The following is an 18698-nucleotide window of genomic DNA, read 5'->3' as shown; positions in this document are numbered from 1 at the left end:
ATAAATAGAAAGAAATTAATTGGCCAACTGATATATATATAAAAAATTAGCGGGGCATGGTGGCGCATGCCTGCAGTCCCAGCTACCCGGGAGGCTGAGGCAGAAGGATCACTCGAGCCCAGGAGTTTGAAGTTGCTGTGAGCTAGGCTGACGCCACGGCACTCACTCTAGCCTGGGCAACAAACCGAGACTCTGTCTCAAAAAAAAAAAAAAAAAAAAATGAATCCGAAGAGAAAAGTAAAAGGAGGCCTGTGGAGCAGGTCTGGGTGTGACTCCGGATGCCCGAACATCAGGTGCCACCACCAAAGATTCCTACGTGTAGCCCATAGAACCCCAAAAGCAACGGGACGAGTTCTGGTCACATACTCCCTCAAAATGACATCCAGGCCTTCTTCTGGAACTCCCTCCCCTCTCAGACTCTCAAGGTTTCCTCCAGCGTGTCGGCTCCCACAGAGCAGACCTTTGGTCTGAGACCTGACTGTCCAGAAGCCACGCATGCTGCCGCGTGGCGGCGGTGTCACGGCTCGGGACAAGAGGAGGCCCCACGGTGCGGGCTGGGGCGCCAGGCACCGCGGCGGGCGCTGAGGGTGGGGGTCACCCCCACCCCGGGCCGCCCCCGCACTCCCAGAAACGCGACAGAACCAGAGGCAAAAAAAAAAAAAAAAGAAGAAGAAGCCTACGGCACCCGGTATTCCCGGGCGGTCTCCCATCCAAGTTCTAACCAGGCCCGACCCTGCTTAGCTTCCGAGACCAGACGGGATCGGGCGCGTTCGGGGTGGTGTGGTCGTGGACGGCGGAGGGCGCCCCTGCCCCGCTCGAGAAGCCGAGCCTCTCTGCGCTTCCCCGCCGCCTCCTCCCGCCCCAGGCCCCGCGCCGGGCCGGGCCTGTTGAGTTCGCCGGCCGGGTCCCGTGGGCTCCGAGGGACGGGGTGACAGGCGGGGCGGGCAGGGAGCGGCGGGCCGGGGTTGGGGGCTGTCTCTCTATACACACACACTCACACTCACACTCACTCACTCACTCACACTCACACAAGATGCGCCTCCACGGCTGGACCCGCCAAGGTGGAGACCTTCCAGCCCCCCTCCTCTCCTCGCCTGGCCTCCTTCACCTCCCCGCCCCCCACCCCCAGCGCGCCTCCGGGGCCGCTGACTGCGCACGGGCGGGTGGGCGGGGCGGGGCGCTCGCCCTTTGACCCCAGCCAGGGGCCGCCCTCCCCCACAACCCCTTTCAGCTGTGCCCCCCACCCTGTGGCCCCGCGGCCGCCTATTCCCCCGGGCCAGGGCTGGGGCACAGCGCACGGGGGAGGGGAGCCAGTGTATGGGGCGTCTCTCTCTCTCTCTCGGGATGTGTCCCATGGGTGGGGTGGGGTGGCGTGGTCTGTGGGGCGCTGAAGAAATCAGTCCCCTCCATCTCCTCCCTCTGGAAAACACCCAAGCCCTTGGAGAACTGCCCGCACCGCTACCGTGGGGGCCGGGACCCTCCTCTGTGTCCTCCTGTGGCCCAGTCCAAGGGGCCTGGGCCTGGCCGGGGCTGCATTGGACCCCAACCACCCTGGCGTGTGGACTCGCTAAAAATCGGCGATTAGATATTGGATTCCAGCGTCATTGAGGTCATTTCACTAATGAGTGCACCGCAAAGAGTTTCCTAATCCATCTGTGAGGGTGGCAACCGAAAGAGAATTTTAGAGCCGACAGAATAGGCGAGGAAAGGCATAGGAGATTTCCACACCCAGTAAGGAAGCCTTTCCCGAAATGGAAGAAAGAAAGGAGCAAACAGAGACACCGGTAGCCCCCCGCCCGGATGAGAGTCTGCCCCTGAGAGAAAGTACCCTGACCAGGTTCTCCCGTGGGTGGGTGGCGAGCTAGCGGCATTCAGAAGAGCGAGGCCCGCAGTCTGTGCAGAAGACACCTGCACTCGGGTGTGTGTGGCGGCACAATTCACAAGCAGCTCCAGATGTTAATCCAAGGAGAAGCCAGGGAGTTCCCAACGCCCCAGGTGTCCTCAGCCCACGACTGGCTGCTGTGGGAATGCGAAGCCCGGCTCCTTGTCTCAGAGCGGGGCAACCAGGAGGTGTGATGTCCACCCCGGGGTTCCCAGGAGGATCAGGCTGAAGCTGGGACTTGGCCTGAAAGTGTCCCCTCGCATGGCCACCCCCTTCCCCTTCCTGCTCCTCTACTCCTGGTGCCCCTCCATCCAGGGGCCAGACCTTAAAGAGTCACCCGCAAGAGAATCCTGGTCCCAAAGGAGCCTTCTGGGGGACCCGTGCTGAGAGAGGTTGTGGGCATGGCCCGCTGGGGCTCTGCCCGACCCAGGGCTGAGAGATGCAACCTCCCAGCTCTGGGTCCCTGCAGGAAGTGTTGGCAAGCACAGGGCCAGTCCTCCAAAGGCCCAGGTGCAGGGAGCCCAGGCCAAGCAGCCTGTGGAAGAAGCCACATGCTGTGCCACCCCGGGGAACACGACTGCAGGCCACGGCCCTTCCCACCTCCTCCTCCTCCTCCTCCTCCTCCTCCTCCTCCTCCTCCCACCCCGCCCCCGCCCCCGCCCCCACATGGCACAGGGCCCAGAGACACCTCAGACACTTGCTACCCAAAGTGCAAAGGGCATCAGTTGCTCCTCCAAACCCCCCCCAGCCCAGCAGACCGCATTGTCCAGCCAGCCCCCGGGCCTCCCTGGGGTGCCCAGCACAAAAGTGCAGACACCCACCGGACCCTCAATCTCAGTTTTCGGATGTTTTTGCCACTCTAAGGACCCGCAGGCCAGCTGGGCCTTCTGGCAGGACAGAGAGCCCCGGAATCCGACGTGGAGAGCTGGGTGTACGTCCCCACGAGGAGGCGGTCCCCACCTCCGCGGCTATCCCCTTGCGGGGAGCGGCAGCCGTGGGGCCTCAGAGAAGACACCAGGCTGGGCCCCCACGGCACAGCGGGAGCACGTCCCCCGCAGGCCACTTAGCCACGGCGGCCAGCCGGCGGACGGTTGGGTTGCGCGAGACGCTGCGGCCGCCCTGCTACCGGGTTCCTGGGAGGGCGTCCTGGAACCAGCGTCCACACCAAGCCCTTGGAAGGCCCAGGCGACGGAGGAGCCCCGTCAGGCAGGGGCCGAGGACGGTGACGGCCCGGGCGGGGAGGAGCGTGTCAGGCAGGGGCAGAGGACGGTGACAGGTGACAGGCCGGGCGGGAAGGAGTCAGTCAGGCAGGGGCCGTGGAGGAGACGGGCTGGGTAAGGGTTAGGGTTAGAGTCAGGGCACAAGTCACAATCGCAAAGACCTGGAAGCCACCCGAGTGCCCATCGACCCACGAGTGGGTAAATAAAATGTGGCGCGTGGACACCACGGAGTGCTATTCGGCTATGAGGAGCAGCGGTGAGGGGGCACCTCTCGTGGTTCTCCTGGCCAGAGCTGGAACCCGTTCCAGTAAGCCAAGTATCCCAAGAATGGACACACGAGCACCACGTGCTCGCGCTCACCAGCAAATGGGTACGAACCGATGGACACCTAAGTGGACACAGAGGAATCACCTTCTTCGGGTGGGTGTCGGGCGGGTGGGGGGAGGGGATGGGCATACACATCCATTAGGAATGGGGTGGGTGCGCACCGACTGGGGGATGGGCGCACTTGAAGCTCTGACCCGAGGGGGGAGGCTGGGAGAGGGCAACGCACCCGACCTTAACATTGGTGCCCCCACAATATGCTGGAGCAACATGAGAGGTAAATGAATAAGAACACGGGGGGGGGAGGGGGGCACGGGCAACACATGTCACCTTAAAACTTGGACTCCCATCATCTGCTTGAAAAGAGAGAGAAAAGAAAATGCAATAATAGAGATAAGAGACACTTTTTAAAAATAATGAATCCGGCCGGGCGCTGTGGCTCACGCCTGTAATCCTAGCTCTTGGGAGGCCGAGGCGGGCGGATTGCTCAAGGTCAGGAGTTCAAAACCAGCCTGAGCAAGAGCGAGACCCCGTCTCTACTATAAATAGAAAGAAATTAATTGGCCAACTGATATATATATAAAAAATTAGCGGGGCATGGTGGCGCATGCCTGCAGTCCCAGCTACCCGGGAGGCTGAGGCAGAAGGATCACTCGAGCCCAGGAGTTTGAAGTTGCTGTGAGCTAGGCTGACGCCACGGCACTCACTCTAGCCTGGGCAACAAACCGAGACTCTGTCTCAAAAAAAAAAAAAAAAAAAATGAATCCGAAGAGAAAAGTAAAAGGAGGCCTGTGGAGCAGGTCTGGGTGTGACTCCGGATGCCCGAACATCAGGTGCCACCACCAAAGATTCCTACGTGTAGCCCATAGAACCCCAAAAGCAACGGGACGAGTTCTGGTCACATACTCCCTCAAAATGACATCCAGGCCTTCTTCTGGAACTCCCTCCCCTCTCAGACTCTCAAGGTTTCCTCCAGCGTGTCGGCTCCCACAGAGCAGACCTTTGGTCTGAGACCTGACTGTCCAGAAGCCACGCATGCTGCCGCGTGGCGGCGGTGTCACGGCTCGGGACAAGAGGAGGCCCCACGGTGCGGGCTGGGGCGCCAGGCACCGCGGCGGGCGCTGAGGGTGGGGGTCACCCCCACCCCGGGCCGCCCCCGCACTCCCAGAAACGCGACAGAACCAGAGGCAAAAAAAAAAAAAAAAAGAAGAAGAAGCCTACGGCACCCGGTATTCCCGGGCGGTCTCCCATCCAAGTTCTAACCAGGCCCGACCCTGCTTAGCTTCCGAGACCAGACGGGATCGGGCGCGTTCGGGGTGGTGTGGTCGTGGACGGCGGAGGGCGCCCCTGCCCCGCTCGAGAAGCCGAGCCTCTCTGCGCTTCCCCGCCGCCTCCTCCCGCCCCAGGCCCCGCGCCGGGCCGGGCCTGTTGAGTTCGCCGGCCGGGTCCCGTGGGCTCCGAGGGACGGGGTGACAGGCGGGGCGGGCAGGGAGCGGCGGGCCGGGGTTGGGGGCTGTCTCTCTATACACACACACTCACACTCACACTCACTCACTCACTCACACTCACACAAGATGCGCCTCCACGGCTGGACCCGCCAAGGTGGAGACCTTCCAGCCCCCCTCCTCTCCTCGCCTGGCCTCCTTCACCTCCCCGCCCCCCACCCCCAGCGCGCCTCCGGGGCCGCTGACTGCGCACGGGCGGGTGGGCGGGGCGGGGCGCTCGCCCTTTGACCCCAGCCAGGGGCCGCCCTCCCCCACAACCCCTTTCAGCTGTGCCCCCCACCCTGTGGCCCCGCGGCCGCCTATTCCCCCGGGCCAGGGCTGGGGCACAGCGCACGGGGGAGGGGAGCCAGTGTATGGGGCGTCTCTCTCTCTCTCTCTCTCTCGGGATGTGTCCCATGGGTGGGGTGGGGTGGCGTGGTCTGTGGGGCGCTGAAGAAATCAGTCCCCTCCATCTCCTCCCTCTGGAAAACACCCAAGCCCTTGGAGAACTGCCCGCACCGCTACCGTGGGGGCCGGGACCCTCCTCTGTGTCCTCCTGTGGCCCAGTCCAAGGGGCCTGGGCCTGGCCGGGGCTGCATTGGACCCCAACCACCCTGGCGTGTGGACTCGCTAAAAATCGGCGATTAGATATTGGATTCCAGCGTCATTGAGGTCATTTCACTAATGAGTGCACCGCAAAGAGTTTCCTAATCCATCTGTGAGGGTGGCAACCGAAAGAGAATTTTAGAGCCGACAGAATAGGCGAGGAAAGGCATAGGAGATTTCCACACCCAGTAAGGAAGCCTTTCCCGAAATGGAAGAAAGAAAGGAGCAAACAGAGACACCGGTAGCCCCCCGCCCGGATGAGAGTCTGCCCCTGAGAGAAAGTACCCTGACCAGGTTCTCCCGTGGGTGGGTGGCGAGCTAGCGGCATTCAGAAGAGCGAGGCCCGCAGTCTGTGCAGAAGACACCTGCACTCGGGTGTGTGTGGCGGCACAATTCACAAGCAGCTCCAGATGTTAATCCAAGGAGAAGCCAGGGAGTTCCCAACGCCCCAGGTGTCCTCAGCCCACGACTGGCTGCTGTGGGAATGCGAAGCCCGGCTCCTTGTCTCAGAGCGGGGCAACCAGGAGGTGTGATGTCCACCCCGGGGTTCCCAGGAGGATCAGGCTGAAGCTGGGACTTGGCCTGAAAGTGTCCCCTCGCATGGCCACCCCCTTCCCCTTCCTGCTCCTCTACTCCTGGTGCCCCTCCATCCAGGGGCCAGACCTTAAAGAGTCACCCGCAAGAGAATCCTGGTCCCAAAGGAGCCTTCTGGGGGACCCGTGCTGAGAGAGGTTGTGGGCATGGCCCGCTGGGGCTCTGCCCGACCCAGGGCTGAGAGATGCAACCTCCCAGCTCTGGGTCCCTGCAGGAAGTGTTGGCAAGCACAGGGCCAGTCCTCCAAAGGCCCAGGTGCAGGGAGCCCAGGCCAAGCAGCCTGTGGAAGAAGCCACATGCTGTGCCACCCCGGGGAACACGACTGCAGGCCACGGCCCTTCCCACCTCCTCCTCCTCCTCCTCCTCCTCCTCCTCCTCCCACCCCGCCCCCGCCCCCGCCCCCACATGGCACAGGGCCCAGAGACACCTCAGACACTTGCTACCCAAAGTGCAAAGGGCATCAGTTGCTCCTCCAAACCCCCCCCAGCCCAGCAGACCGCATTGTCCAGCCAGCCCCCGGGCCTCCCTGGGGTGCCCAGCACAAAAGTGCAGACACCCACCGGACCCTCAATCTCAGTTTTCGGATGTTTTTGCCACTCTAAGGACCCGCAGGCCAGCTGGGCCTTCTGGCAGGACAGAGAGCCCCGGAATCCGACGTGGAGAGCTGGGTGTACGTCCCCACGAGGAGGCGGTCCCCACCTCCGCGGCTATCCCCTTGCGGGGAGCGGCAGCCGTGGGGCCTCAGAGAAGACACCAGGCTGGGCCCCCACGGCACAGCGGGAGCACGTCCCCCGCAGGCCACTTAGCGACGGCGGCCAGCCGGCGGACGGTTGGGTTGCGCGAGACGCTGCGGCCGCCCTGCTACCGGGTTCCTGGGAGGGCGTCCTGGAACCAGCGTCCACACCAAGCCCTTGGAAGGCCCAGGCGACGGAGGAGCCCCGTCAGGCAGGGGCCGAGGACGGTGACGGCCCGGGCGGGGAGGAGCGTGTCAGGCAGGGGCAGAGGACGGTGACAGGTGACAGGCCGGGCGGGAAGGAGTCAGTCAGGCAGGGGCCGTGGAGGAGACGGGCTGGGTAAGGGTTAGGGTTAGAGTCAGGGCACAAGTCACAATCGCAAAGACCTGGAAGCCACCCGAGTGCCCATCGACCCACGAGTGGGTAAATAAAATGTGGCGCGTGGACACCACGGAGTGCTATTCGGCTATGAGGAGCAGCGGTGAGGGGGCACCTCTCGTGGTTCTCCTGGCCAGAGCTGGAACCCGTTCCAGTAAGCCAAGTATCCCAAGAATGGACACACGAGCACCACGTGCTCGCGCTCACCAGCAAATGGGTACGAACCGATGGACACCTAAGTGGACACAGAGGAATCACCTTCTTCGGGTGGGTGTCGGGCGGGTGGGGGGAGGGGATGGGCATACACATCCATTAGGAATGGGGTGGGTGCGCACCGACTGGGGGATGGGCGCACTTGAAGCTCTGACCCGAGGGGGGAGGCTGGGAGAGGGCAACGCACCCGACCTTAACATTGGTGCCCCCACAATATGCTGGAGCAACATGAGAGGTAAATGAATAAGAACACGGGGGGGGGAGGGGGGCACGGGCAACACATGTCACCTTAAAACTTGGACTCCCATCATCTGCTTGAAAAGAGAGAGAAAAGAAAATGCAATAATAGAGATAAGAGACACTTTTTAAAAATAATGAATCCGGCCGGGCGCTGTGGCTCACGCCTGTAATCCTAGCTCTTGGGAGGCCGAGGCGGGCGGATTGCTCAAGGTCAGGAGTTCAAAACCAGCCTGAGCAAGAGCGAGACCCCGTCTCTACTATAAATAGAAAGAAATTAATTGGCCAACTGATATATATATAAAAAATTAGCGGGGCATGGTGGCGCATGCCTGCAGTCCCAGCTACCCGGGAGGCTGAGGCAGAAGGATCACTCGAGCCCAGGAGTTTGAAGTTGCTGTGAGCTAGGCTGACGCCAGGGCACTCACTCTAGCCTGGGCAACAAACCGAGACTCTGTCTCAAAAAAAAAAAAAAAAAAAAATGAATCCGAAGAGAAAAGTAAAAGGAGGCCTGTGGAGCAGGTCTGGGTGTGACTCCGGATGCCCGAACATCAGGTGCCACCACCAAAGATTCCTACGTGTAGCCCATAGAACCCCAAAAGCAACGGGACGAGTTCTGGTCACATACTCCCTCAAAATGACATCCAGGCCTTCTTCTGGAACTCCCTCCCCTCTCAGACTCTCAAGGTTTCCTCCAGCGTGTCGGCTCCCACAGAGCAGACCTTTGGTCTGAGACCTGACTGTCCAGAAGCCACGCATGCTGCCGCGTGGCGGCGGTGTCACGGCTCGGGACAAGAGGAGGCCCCACGGTGCGGGCTGGGGCGCCAGGCACCGCGGCGGGCGCTGAGGGTGGGGGTCACCCCCACCCCGGGCCGCCCCCGCACTCCCAGAAACGCGACAGAACCAGAGGCAAAAAAAAAAAAAAAAGAAGAAGAAGCCTACGGCACCCGGTATTCCCGGGCGGTCTCCCATCCAAGTTCTAACCAGGCCCGACCCTGCTTAGCTTCCGAGACCAGACGGGATCGGGCGCGTTCGGGGTGGTGTGGTCGTGGACGGCGGAGGGCGCCCCTGCCCCGCTCGAGAAGCCGAGCCTCTCTGCGCTTCCCCGCCGCCTCCTCCCGCCCCAGGCCCCGCGCCGGGCCGGGCCTGTTGAGTTCGCCGGCCGGGTCCCGTGGGCTCCGAGGGACGGGGTGACAGGCGGGGCGGGCAGGGAGCGGCGGGCCGGGGTTGGGGGCTGTCTCTCTATACACACACACTCACACTCACACTCACTCACTCACTCACACTCACACAAGATGCGCCTCCACGGCTGGACCCGCCAAGGTGGAGACCTTCCAGCCCCCCTCCTCTCCTCGCCTGGCCTCCTTCACCTCCCCGCCCCCCACCCCCAGCGCGCCTCCGGGGCCGCTGACTGCGCACGGGCGGGTGGGCGGGGCGGGGCGCTCGCCCTTTGACCCCAGCCAGGGGCCGCCCTCCCCCACAACCCCTTTCAGCTGTGCCCCCCACCCTGTGGCCCCGCGGCCGCCTATTCCCCCGGGCCAGGGCTGGGGCACAGCGCACGGGGGAGGGGAGCCAGTGTATGGGGCGTCTCTCTCTCTCTCGGGATGTGTCCCATGGGTGGGGTGGGGTGGCGTGGTCTGTGGGGCGCTGAAGAAATCAGTCCCCTCCATCTCCTCCCTCTGGAAAACACCCAAGCCCTTGGAGAACTGCCCGCACCGCTACCGTGGGGGCCGGGACCCTCCTCTGTGTCCTCCTGTGGCCCAGTCCAAGGGGCCTGGGCCTGGCCGGGGCTGCATTGGACCCCAACCACCCTGGCGTGTGGACTCGCTAAAAATCGGCGATTAGATATTGGATTCCAGCGTCATTGAGGTCATTTCACTAATGAGTGCACCGCAAAGAGTTTCCTAATCCATCTGTGAGGGTGGCAACCGAAAGAGAATTTTAGAGCCGACAGAATAGGCGAGGAAAGGCATAGGAGATTTCCACACCCAGTAAGGAAGCCTTTCCCGAAATGGAAGAAAGAAAGGAGCAAACAGAGACACCGGTAGCCCCCCGCCCGGATGAGAGTCTGCCCCTGAGAGAAAGTACCCTGACCAGGTTCTCCCGTGGGTGGGTGGCGAGCTAGCGGCATTCAGAAGAGCGAGGCCCGCAGTCTGTGCAGAAGACACCTGCACTCGGGTGTGTGTGGCGGCACAATTCACAAGCAGCTCCAGATGTTAATCCAAGGAGAAGCCAGGGAGTTCCCAACGCCCCAGGTGTCCTCAGCCCACGACTGGCTGCTGTGGGAATGCGAAGCCCGGCTCCTTGTCTCAGAGCGGGGCAACCAGGAGGTGTGATGTCCACCCCGGGGTTCCCAGGAGGATCAGGCTGAAGCTGGGACTTGGCCTGAAAGTGTCCCCTCGCATGGCCACCCCCTTCCCCTTCCTGCTCCTCTACTCCTGGTGCCCCTCCATCCAGGGGCCAGACCTTAAAGAGTCACCCGCAAGAGAATCCTGGTCCCAAAGGAGCCTTCTGGGGGACCCGTGCTGAGAGAGGTTGTGGGCATGGCCCGCTGGGGCTCTGCCCGACCCAGGGCTGAGAGATGCAACCTCCCAGCTCTGGGTCCCTGCAGGAAGTGTTGGCAAGCACAGGGCCAGTCCTCCAAAGGCCCAGGTGCAGGGAGCCCAGGCCAAGCAGCCTGTGGAAGAAGCCACATGCTGTGCCACCCCGGGGAACACGACTGCAGGCCACGGCCCTTCCCACCTCCTCCTCCTCCTCCTCCTCCTCCTCCTCCTCCTCCTCCCACCCCGCCCCCGCCCCCGCCCCCACATGGCACAGGGCCCAGAGACACCTCAGACACTTGCTACCCAAAGTGCAAAGGGCATCAGTTGCTCCTCCAAACCCCCCCCAGCCCAGCAGACCGCATTGTCCAGCCAGCCCCCGGGCCTCCCTGGGGTGCCCAGCACAAAAGTGCAGACACCCACCGGACCCTCAATCTCAGTTTTCGGATGTTTTTGCCACTCTAAGGACCCGCAGGCCAGCTGGGCCTTCTGGCAGGACAGAGAGCCCCGGAATCCGACGTGGAGAGCTGGGTGTACGTCCCCACGAGGAGGCGGTCCCCACCTCCGCGGCTATCCCCTTGCGGGGAGCGGCAGCCGTGGGGCCTCAGAGAAGACACCAGGCTGGGCCCCCACGGCACAGCGGGAGCACGTCCCCCGCAGGCCACTTAGCCACGGCGGCCAGCCGGCGGACGGTTGGGTTGCGCGAGACGCTGCGGCCGCCCTGCTACCGGGTTCCTGGGAGGGCGTCCTGGAACCAGCGTCCACAAGCCCTTGGAAGGCCCAGGCGACGGAGGAGCCCCGTCAGGCAGGGGCCGTGGAGGAGACGGGCTGGGTAAGGGTTAGGGTTAGAGTCAGGGCACAAGTCACAATCGCAAAGACCTGGAAGCCACCCGAGTGCCCATCGACCCACGAGTGGGTAAATAAAATGTGGCGCGTGGACACCACGGAGTGCTATTCGGCTATGAGGAGCAGCGCTGAGGGGGCACCTCTCGTGGTTCTCCTGGCCAGAGCTGGAACCCGTTCCAGTAAGCCAAGTATCCCAAGAATGGACACACGAGCACCACGTGCTCGCGCTCACCAGCAAATGGGTACGAACCGATGGACACCTAAGTGGACACAGAGGAATCACCTTCTTCGGGTGGGTGTCGGGCGGGTGGGGGGAGGGGATGGGCATACACATCCATTAGGAATGGGGTGGGTGCGCACCGACTGGGGGATGGGCGCACTTGAAGCTCTGACCCGAGGGGGGAGGCTGGGAGAGGGCAACGCACCCGACCTTAACATTGGTGCCCCCACAATATGCTGGAGCAACATGAGAGGTAAATGAATAAGAACACGGGGGGGGGAGGGGGGCACGGGCAACACATGTCACCTTAAAACTTGGACTCCCATCATCTGCTTGAAAAGAGAGAGAAAAGAAAATGCAATAATAGAGATAAGAGACACTTTTTAAAAATAATGAATCCGGCCGGGCGCTGTGGCTCACGCCTGTAATCCTAGCTCTTGGGAGGCCGAGGCGGGCGGATTGCTCAAGGTCAGGAGTTCAAAACCAGCCTGAGCAAGAGCGAGACCCCGTCTCTACTATAAATAGAAAGAAATTAATTGGCCAACTGATATATATATAAAAAATTAGCGGGGCATGGTGGCGCATGCCTGCAGTCCCAGCTACCCGGGAGGCTGAGGCAGAAGGATCACTCGAGCCCAGGAGTTTGAAGTTGCTGTGAGCTAGGCTGACGCCACGGCACTCACTCTAGCCTGGGCAACAAACCGAGACTCTGTCTCAAAAAAAAAAAAAAAAAAAAATGAATCCGAAGAGAAAAGTAAAAGGAGGCCTGTGGAGCAGGTCTGGGTGTGACTCCGGATGCCCGAACATCAGGTGCCACCACCAAAGATTCCTACGTGTAGCCCATAGAACCCCAAAAGCAACGGGACGAGTTCTGGTCACATACTCCCTCAAAATGACATCCAGGCCTTCTTCTGGAACTCCCTCCCCTCTCAGACTCTCAAGGTTTCCTCCAGCGTGTCGGCTCCCACAGAGCAGACCTTTGGTCTGAGACCTGACTGTCCAGAAGCCACGCATGCTGCCGCGTGGCGGCGGTGTCACGGCTCGGGACAAGAGGAGGCCCCACGGTGCGGGCTGGGGCGCCAGGCACCGCGGCGGGCGCTGAGGGTGGGGGTCACCCCCACCCCGGGCCGCCCCCGCACTCCCAGAAACGCGACAGAACCAGAGGCAAAAAAAAAAAAAAAAAAGAAGAAGAAGCCTACGGCACCCGGTATTCCCGGGCGGTCTCCCATCCAAGTTCTAACCAGGCCCGACCCTGCTTAGCTTCCGAGACCAGACGGGATCGGGCGCGTTCGGGGTGGTGTGGTCGTGGACGGCGGAGGGCGCCCCTGCCCCGCTCGAGAAGCCGAGCCTCTCTGCGCTTCCCCGCCGCCTCCTCCCGCCCCAGGCCCCGCGCCGGGCCGGGCCTGTTGAGTTCGCCGGCCGGGTCCCGTGGGCTCCGAGGGACGGGGTGACAGGCGGGGCGGGCAGGGAGCGGCGGGCCGGGGTTGGGGGCTGTCTCTCTATACACACACACTCACACTCACACTCACTCACTCACTCACACTCACACAAGATGCGCCTCCACGGCTGGACCCGCCAAGGTGGAGACCTTCCAGCCCCCCTCCTCTCCTCGCCTGGCCTCCTTCACCTCCCCGCCCCCCACCCCCAGCGCGCCTCCGGGGCCGCTGACTGCGCACGGGCGGGTGGGCGGGGCGGGGCGCTCGCCCTTTGACCCCAGCCAGGGGCCGCCCTCCCCCACAACCCCTTTCAGCTGTGCCCCCCACCCTGTGGCCCCGCGGCCGCCTATTCCCCCGGGCCAGGGCTGGGGCACAGCGCACGGGGGAGGGGAGCCAGTGTATGGGGCGTCTCTCTCTCTCTCGGGATGTGTCCCATGGGTGGGGTGGGGTGGCGTGGTCTGTGGGGCGCTGAAGAAATCAGTCCCCTCCATCTCCTCCCTCTGGAAAACACCCAAGCCCTTGGAGAACTGCCCGCACCGCTACCGTGGGGGCCGGGACCCTCCTCTGTGTCCTCCTGTGGCCCAGTCCAAGGGGCCTGGGCCTGGCCGGGGCTGCATTGGACCCCAACCACCCTGGCGTGTGGACTCGCTAAAAATCGGCGATTAGATATTGGATTCCAGCGTCATTGAGGTCATTTCACTAATGAGTGCACCGCAAAGAGTTTCCTAATCCATCTGTGAGGGTGGCAACCGAAAGAGAATTTTAGAGCCGACAGAATAGGCGAGGAAAGGCATAGGAGATTTCCACACCCAGTAAGGAAGCCTTTCCCGAAATGGAAGAAAGAAAGGAGCAAACAGAGACACCGGTAGCCCCCCGCCCGGATGAGAGTCTGCCCCTGAGAGAAAGTACCCTGACCAGGTTCTCCCGTGGGTGGGTGGCGAGCTAGCGGCATTCAGAAGAGCGAGGCCCGCAGTCTGTGCAGAAGACACCTGCACTCGGGTGTGTGTGGCGGCACAATTCACAAGCAGCTCCAGATGTTAATCCAAGGAGAAGCCAGGGAGTTCCCAACGCCCCAGGTGTCCTCAGCCCACGACTGGCTGCTGTGGGAATGCGAAGCCCGGCTCCTTGTCTCAGAGCGGGGCAACCAGGAGGTGTGATGTCCACCCCGGGGTTCCCAGGAGGATCAGGCTGAAGCTGGGACTTGGCCTGAAAGTGTCCCCTCGCATGGCCACCCCCTTCCCCTTCCTGCTCCTCTACTCCTGGTGCCCCTCCATCCAGGGGCCAGACCTTAAAGAGTCACCCGCAAGAGAATCCTGGTCCCAAAGGAGCCTTCTGGGGGACCCGTGCTGAGAGAGGTTGTGGGCATGGCCCGCTGGGGCTCTGCCCGACCCAGGGCTGAGAGATGCAACCTCCCAGCTCTGGGTCCCTGCAGGAAGTGTTGGCAAGCACAGGGCCAGTCCTCCAAAGGCCCAGGTGCAGGGAGCCCAGGCCAAGCAGCCTGTGGAAGAAGCCACATGCTGTGCCACCCCGGGGAACACGACTGCAGGCCACGGCCCTTCCCACCTCCTCCTCCTCCTCCTCCTCCTCCTCCTCCTCCTCCCACCCCGCCCCCGCCCCCGCCCCCACATGGCACAGGGCCCAGAGACACCTCAGACACTTGCTACCCAAAGTGCAAAGGGCATCAGTTGCTCCTCCAAACCCCCCCCAGCCCAGCAGACCGCATTGTCCAGCCAGCCCCCGGGCCTCCCTGGGGTGCCCAGCACAAAAGTGCAGACACCCACCGGACCCTCAATCTCAGTTTTCGGATGTTTTTGCCACTCTAAGGACCCGCAGGCCAGCTGGGCCTTCTGGCAGGACAGAGAGCCCCGGAATCCGACGTGGAGAGCTGGGTGTACGTCCCCACGAGGAGGCGGTCCCCACCTCCGCGGCTATCCCCTTGCGGGGAGCGGCAGCCGTGGGGCCTCAGAGAAGACACCAGGCTGGGCCCCCACGGCACAGCGGGAGCACGTCCCCCGCAGGCCACTTAGCCACGGCGGCCAGCCGGCGGACGGTTGGGTTGCGCGAGACGCTGCGGCCGCCCTGCTACCGGGTTCCTGGGAGGGCGTCCTGGAACCAGCGTCCACACCAAGCCCTTGGAAGGCCCAGGCGACGGAGGAGCCCCGTCAGGCAGGGGCCGTGGAGGAGACGGGCTGGGTAAGGGTTAGGGTTAGAGTCAGGGCACAAGTCACAATCGCAAAGACCTGGAAGCCACCCGAGTGCCCATCGACCCACGAGTGGGTAAATAAAATGTGGCGCGTGGACACCACGGAGTGCTATTCGGCTATGAGGAGCAGCGCTGAGGGGGCACCTCTCGTGGTTCTCCTGGCCAGAGCTGGAACCCGTTCCAGTAAGCCAAGTATCCCAAGAATGGACACACGAGCACCACGTGCTCGCGCTCACCAGCAAATGGGTACGAACCGATGGACACCTAAGTGGACACAGAGGAATCACCTTCTTCGGGTGGGTGTCGGGCGGGTGGGGGGAGGGGATGGGCATACACATCCATTAGGAATGGGGTGGGTGCGCACCGACTGGGGGATGGGCGCACTTGAAGCTCTGACCCGAGGGGGGAGGCTGGGAGAGGGCAACGCACCCGACCTTAACATTGGTGCCCCCACAATATGCTGGAGCAACATGAGAGGTAAATGAATAAGAACACGGGGGGGGGAGGGGGGCACGGGCAACACATGTCACCTTAAAACTTGGACTCCCATCATCTGCTTGAAAAGAGAGAGAAAAGAAAATGCAATAATAGAGATAAGAGACACTTTTTAAAAATAATGAATCCGGCCGGGCGCTGTGGCTCACGCCTGTAATCCTAGCTCTTGGGAGGCCGAGGCGGGCGGATTGCTCAAGGTCAGGAGTTCAAAACCAGCCTGAGCAAGAGCGAGACCCCGTCTCTACTATAAATAGAAAGAAATTAATTGGCCAACTGATATATATATAAAAAATTAGCGGGGCATGGTGGCGCATGCCTGCAGTCCCAGCTACCCGGGAGGCTGAGGCAGAAGGATCACTCGAGCCCAGGAGTTTGAAGTTGCTGTGAGCTAGGCTGACGCCACGGCACTCACTCTAGCCTGGGCAACAAACCGAGACTCTGTCTCAAAAAAAAAAAAAAAAAAAAATGAATCCGAAGAGAAAAGTAAAAGGAGGCCTGTGGAGCAGGTCTGGGTGTGACTCCGGATGCCCGAACATCAGGTGCCACCACCAAAGATTCCTACGTGTAGCCCATAGAACCCCAAAAGCAACGGGACGAGTTCTGGTCACATACTCCCTCAAAATGACATCCAGGCCTTCTTCTGGAACTCCCTCCCCTCTCAGACTCTCAAGGTTTCCTCCAGCGTGTCGGCTCCCACAGAGCAGACCTTTGGTCTGAGACCTGACTGTCCAGAAGCCACGCATGCTGCCGCGTGGCGGCGGTGTCACGGCTCGGGACAAGAGGAGGCCCCACGGTGCGGGCTGGGGCGCCAGGCACCGCGGCGGGCGCTGAGGGTGGGGGTCACCCCCACCCCGGGCCGCCCCCGCACTCCCAGAAACGCGACAGAACCAGAGGCAAAAAAAAAAAAAAAAAAGAAGAAGAAGCCTACGGCACCCGGTATTCCCGGGCGGTCTCCCATCCAAGTTCTAACCAGGCCCGACCCTGCTTAGCTTCCGAGACCAGACGGGATCGGGCGCGTTCGGGGTGGTGTGGTCGTGGACGGCGGAGGGCGCCCCTGCCCCGCTCGAGAAGCCGAGCCTCTCTGCGCTTCCCCGCCGCCTCCTCCCGCCCCAGGCCCCGCGCCGGGCCGGGCCTGTTGAGTTCGCCGGCCGGGTCCCGTGGGCTCCGAGGGACGGGGTGACAGGCGGGGCGGGCAGGGAGCGGCGGGCCGGGGTTGGGGGCTGTCTCTCTATACACACACACTCACACTCACACTCACTCACTCACTCACACTCACACAAGATGCGCCTCCACGGCTGGACCCGCCAAGGTGGAGACCTTCCAGCCCCCCTCCTCTCCTCGCCTGGCCTCCTTCACCTCCCCGCCCCCCACCCCCAGCGCGCCTCCGGGGCCGCTGACTGCGCACGGGCGGGTGGGCGGGGCGGGGCGCTCGCCCTTTGACCCCAGCCAGGGGCCGCCCTCCCCCACAACCCCTTTCAGCTGTGCCCCCCACCCTGTGGCCCCGCGGCCGCCTATTCCCCCGGGCCAGGGCTGGGGCACAGCGCACGGGGGAGGGGAGCCAGTGTATGGGGCGTCTCTCTCTCTCTCGGGATGTGTCCCATGGGTGGGGTGGGGTGGCGTGGTCTGTGGGGCGCTGAAGAAATCAGTCCCCTCCATCTCCTCCCTCTGGAAAACACCCAAGCCCTTGGAGAACTGCCCGCACCGCTACCGTGGGGGCCGGGACCCTCCTCTGTGTCCTCCTGTGGCCCAGTCCAAGGGGCCTGGGCCTGGCCGGGGCTGCATTGGACCCCAACCACCCTGGCGTGTGGACTCGCTAAAAATCGGCGATTAGATATTGGATTCCAGCGTCATTGAGGTCATTTCACTAATGAGTGCACCGCAAAGAGTTTCCTAATCCATCTGTGAGGGTGGCAACCGAAAGAGAATTTTAGAGCCGACAGAATAGGCGAGGAAAGGCATAGGAGATTTCCACACCCAGTAAGGAAGCCTTTCCCGAAATGGAAGAAAGAAAGGAGCAAACAGAGACACCGGTAGCCCCCCGCCCGGATGAGAGTCTGCCCCTGAGAGAAAGTACCCTGACCAGGTTCTCCCGTGGGTGGGTGGCGAGCTAGCGGCATTCAGAAGAGCGAGGCCCGCAGTCTGTGCAGAAGACACCTGCACTCGGGTGTGTGTGGCGGCACAATTCACAAGCAGCTCCAGATGTTAATCCAAGGAGAAGCCAGGGAGTTCCCAACGCCCCAGGTGTCCTCAGCCCACGACTGGCTGCTGTGGGAATGCGAAGCCCGGCTCCTTGTCTCAGAGCGGGGCAACCAGGAGGTGTGATGTCCACCCCGGGGTTCCCAGGAGGATCAGGCTGAAGCTGGGACTTGGCCTGAAAGTGTCCCCTCGCATGGCCACCCCCTTCCCCTTCCTGCTCCTCTACTCCTGGTGCCCCTCCATCCAGGGGCCAGACCTTAAAGAGTCACCCGCAAGAGAATCCTGGTCCCAAAGGAGCCTTCTGGGGGACCCGTGCTGAGAGAGGTTGTGGGCATGGCCCGCTGGGGCTCTGCCCGACCCAGGGCTGAGAGATGCAACCTCCCAGCTCTGGGTCCCTGCAGGAAGTGTTGGCAAGCACAGGGCCAGTCCTCCAAAGGCCCAGGTGCAGGGAGCCCAGGCCAAGCAGCCTGTGGAAGAAGCCACATGCTGTGCCACCCCGGGGAACACGACTGCAGGCCACGGCCCTTCCCACCTCCTCCTCCTCCTCCTCCTCCTCCTCCTCCTCCTCCCACCCCGCCCCCGCCCCCGCCCCCACATGGCACAGGGCCCAGAGACACCTCAGACACTTGCTACCCAAAGTGCAAAGGGCATCAGTTGCTCCTCCAAACCCCCCCCAGCCCAGCAGACCGCATTGTCCAGCCAGCCCCCGGGCCTCCCTGGGGTGCCCAGCACAAAAGTGCAGACACCCACCGGACCCTCAATCTCAGTTTTCGGATGTTTTTGCCACTCTAAGGACCCGCAGGCCAGCTGGGCCTTCTGGCAGGACAGAGAGCCCCGGAATCCGACGTGGAGAGCTGGGTGTACGTCCCCACGAGGAGGCGGTCCCCACCTCCGCGGCTATCCCCTTGCGGGGAGCGGCAGCCGTGGGGCCTCAGAGAAGACACCAGGCTGGGCCCCCACGGCACAGCGGGAGCACGTCCCCCGCAGGCCACTTAGCCACGGCGGCCAGCCGGCGGACGGTTGGGTTGCGCGAGACGCTGCGGCCGCCCTGCTACCGGGTTCCTGGGAGGGCGTCCTGGAACCAGCGTCC

The 18698-nt window shown here is 62.7% G+C and overlaps 5 pseudogenes; all 5 read right to left on the bottom strand.

The window, feature by feature from the left end:
* Positions 1–673: 673 nt before the first annotated feature.
* LOC142861780 (uncharacterized) lies at positions 674–792 on the bottom strand (annotated as a pseudogene).
* Positions 793–4640: 3848 nt separating this feature from the next.
* Positions 4641–4759, bottom strand: LOC142861769 (uncharacterized; annotated as a pseudogene).
* Positions 4760–8607: 3848 nt separating this feature from the next.
* LOC142861758 (uncharacterized) lies at positions 8608–8726 on the bottom strand (annotated as a pseudogene).
* A 3744-nt stretch (positions 8727–12470) lies between these two features.
* On the bottom strand, positions 12471–12589 carry LOC142861747 (uncharacterized; annotated as a pseudogene).
* Positions 12590–16333: 3744 nt separating this feature from the next.
* On the bottom strand, positions 16334–16452 carry LOC142861735 (uncharacterized; annotated as a pseudogene).
* Positions 16453–18698: the final 2246 nt, after the last annotated feature.

The sequence above is a fragment of the Microcebus murinus genome, chromosome 17 (genome assembly GCF_040939455.1).
Source record: "Microcebus murinus isolate Inina chromosome 17, M.murinus_Inina_mat1.0, whole genome shotgun sequence".
In the NCBI taxonomy this organism is placed as follows: domain Eukaryota; kingdom Metazoa; phylum Chordata; class Mammalia; order Primates; family Cheirogaleidae; genus Microcebus; species Microcebus murinus.
The sequence above is the reverse complement of the archived record's forward strand: the minus strand, read 5'-3'. Positions and strand labels throughout refer to the sequence as shown.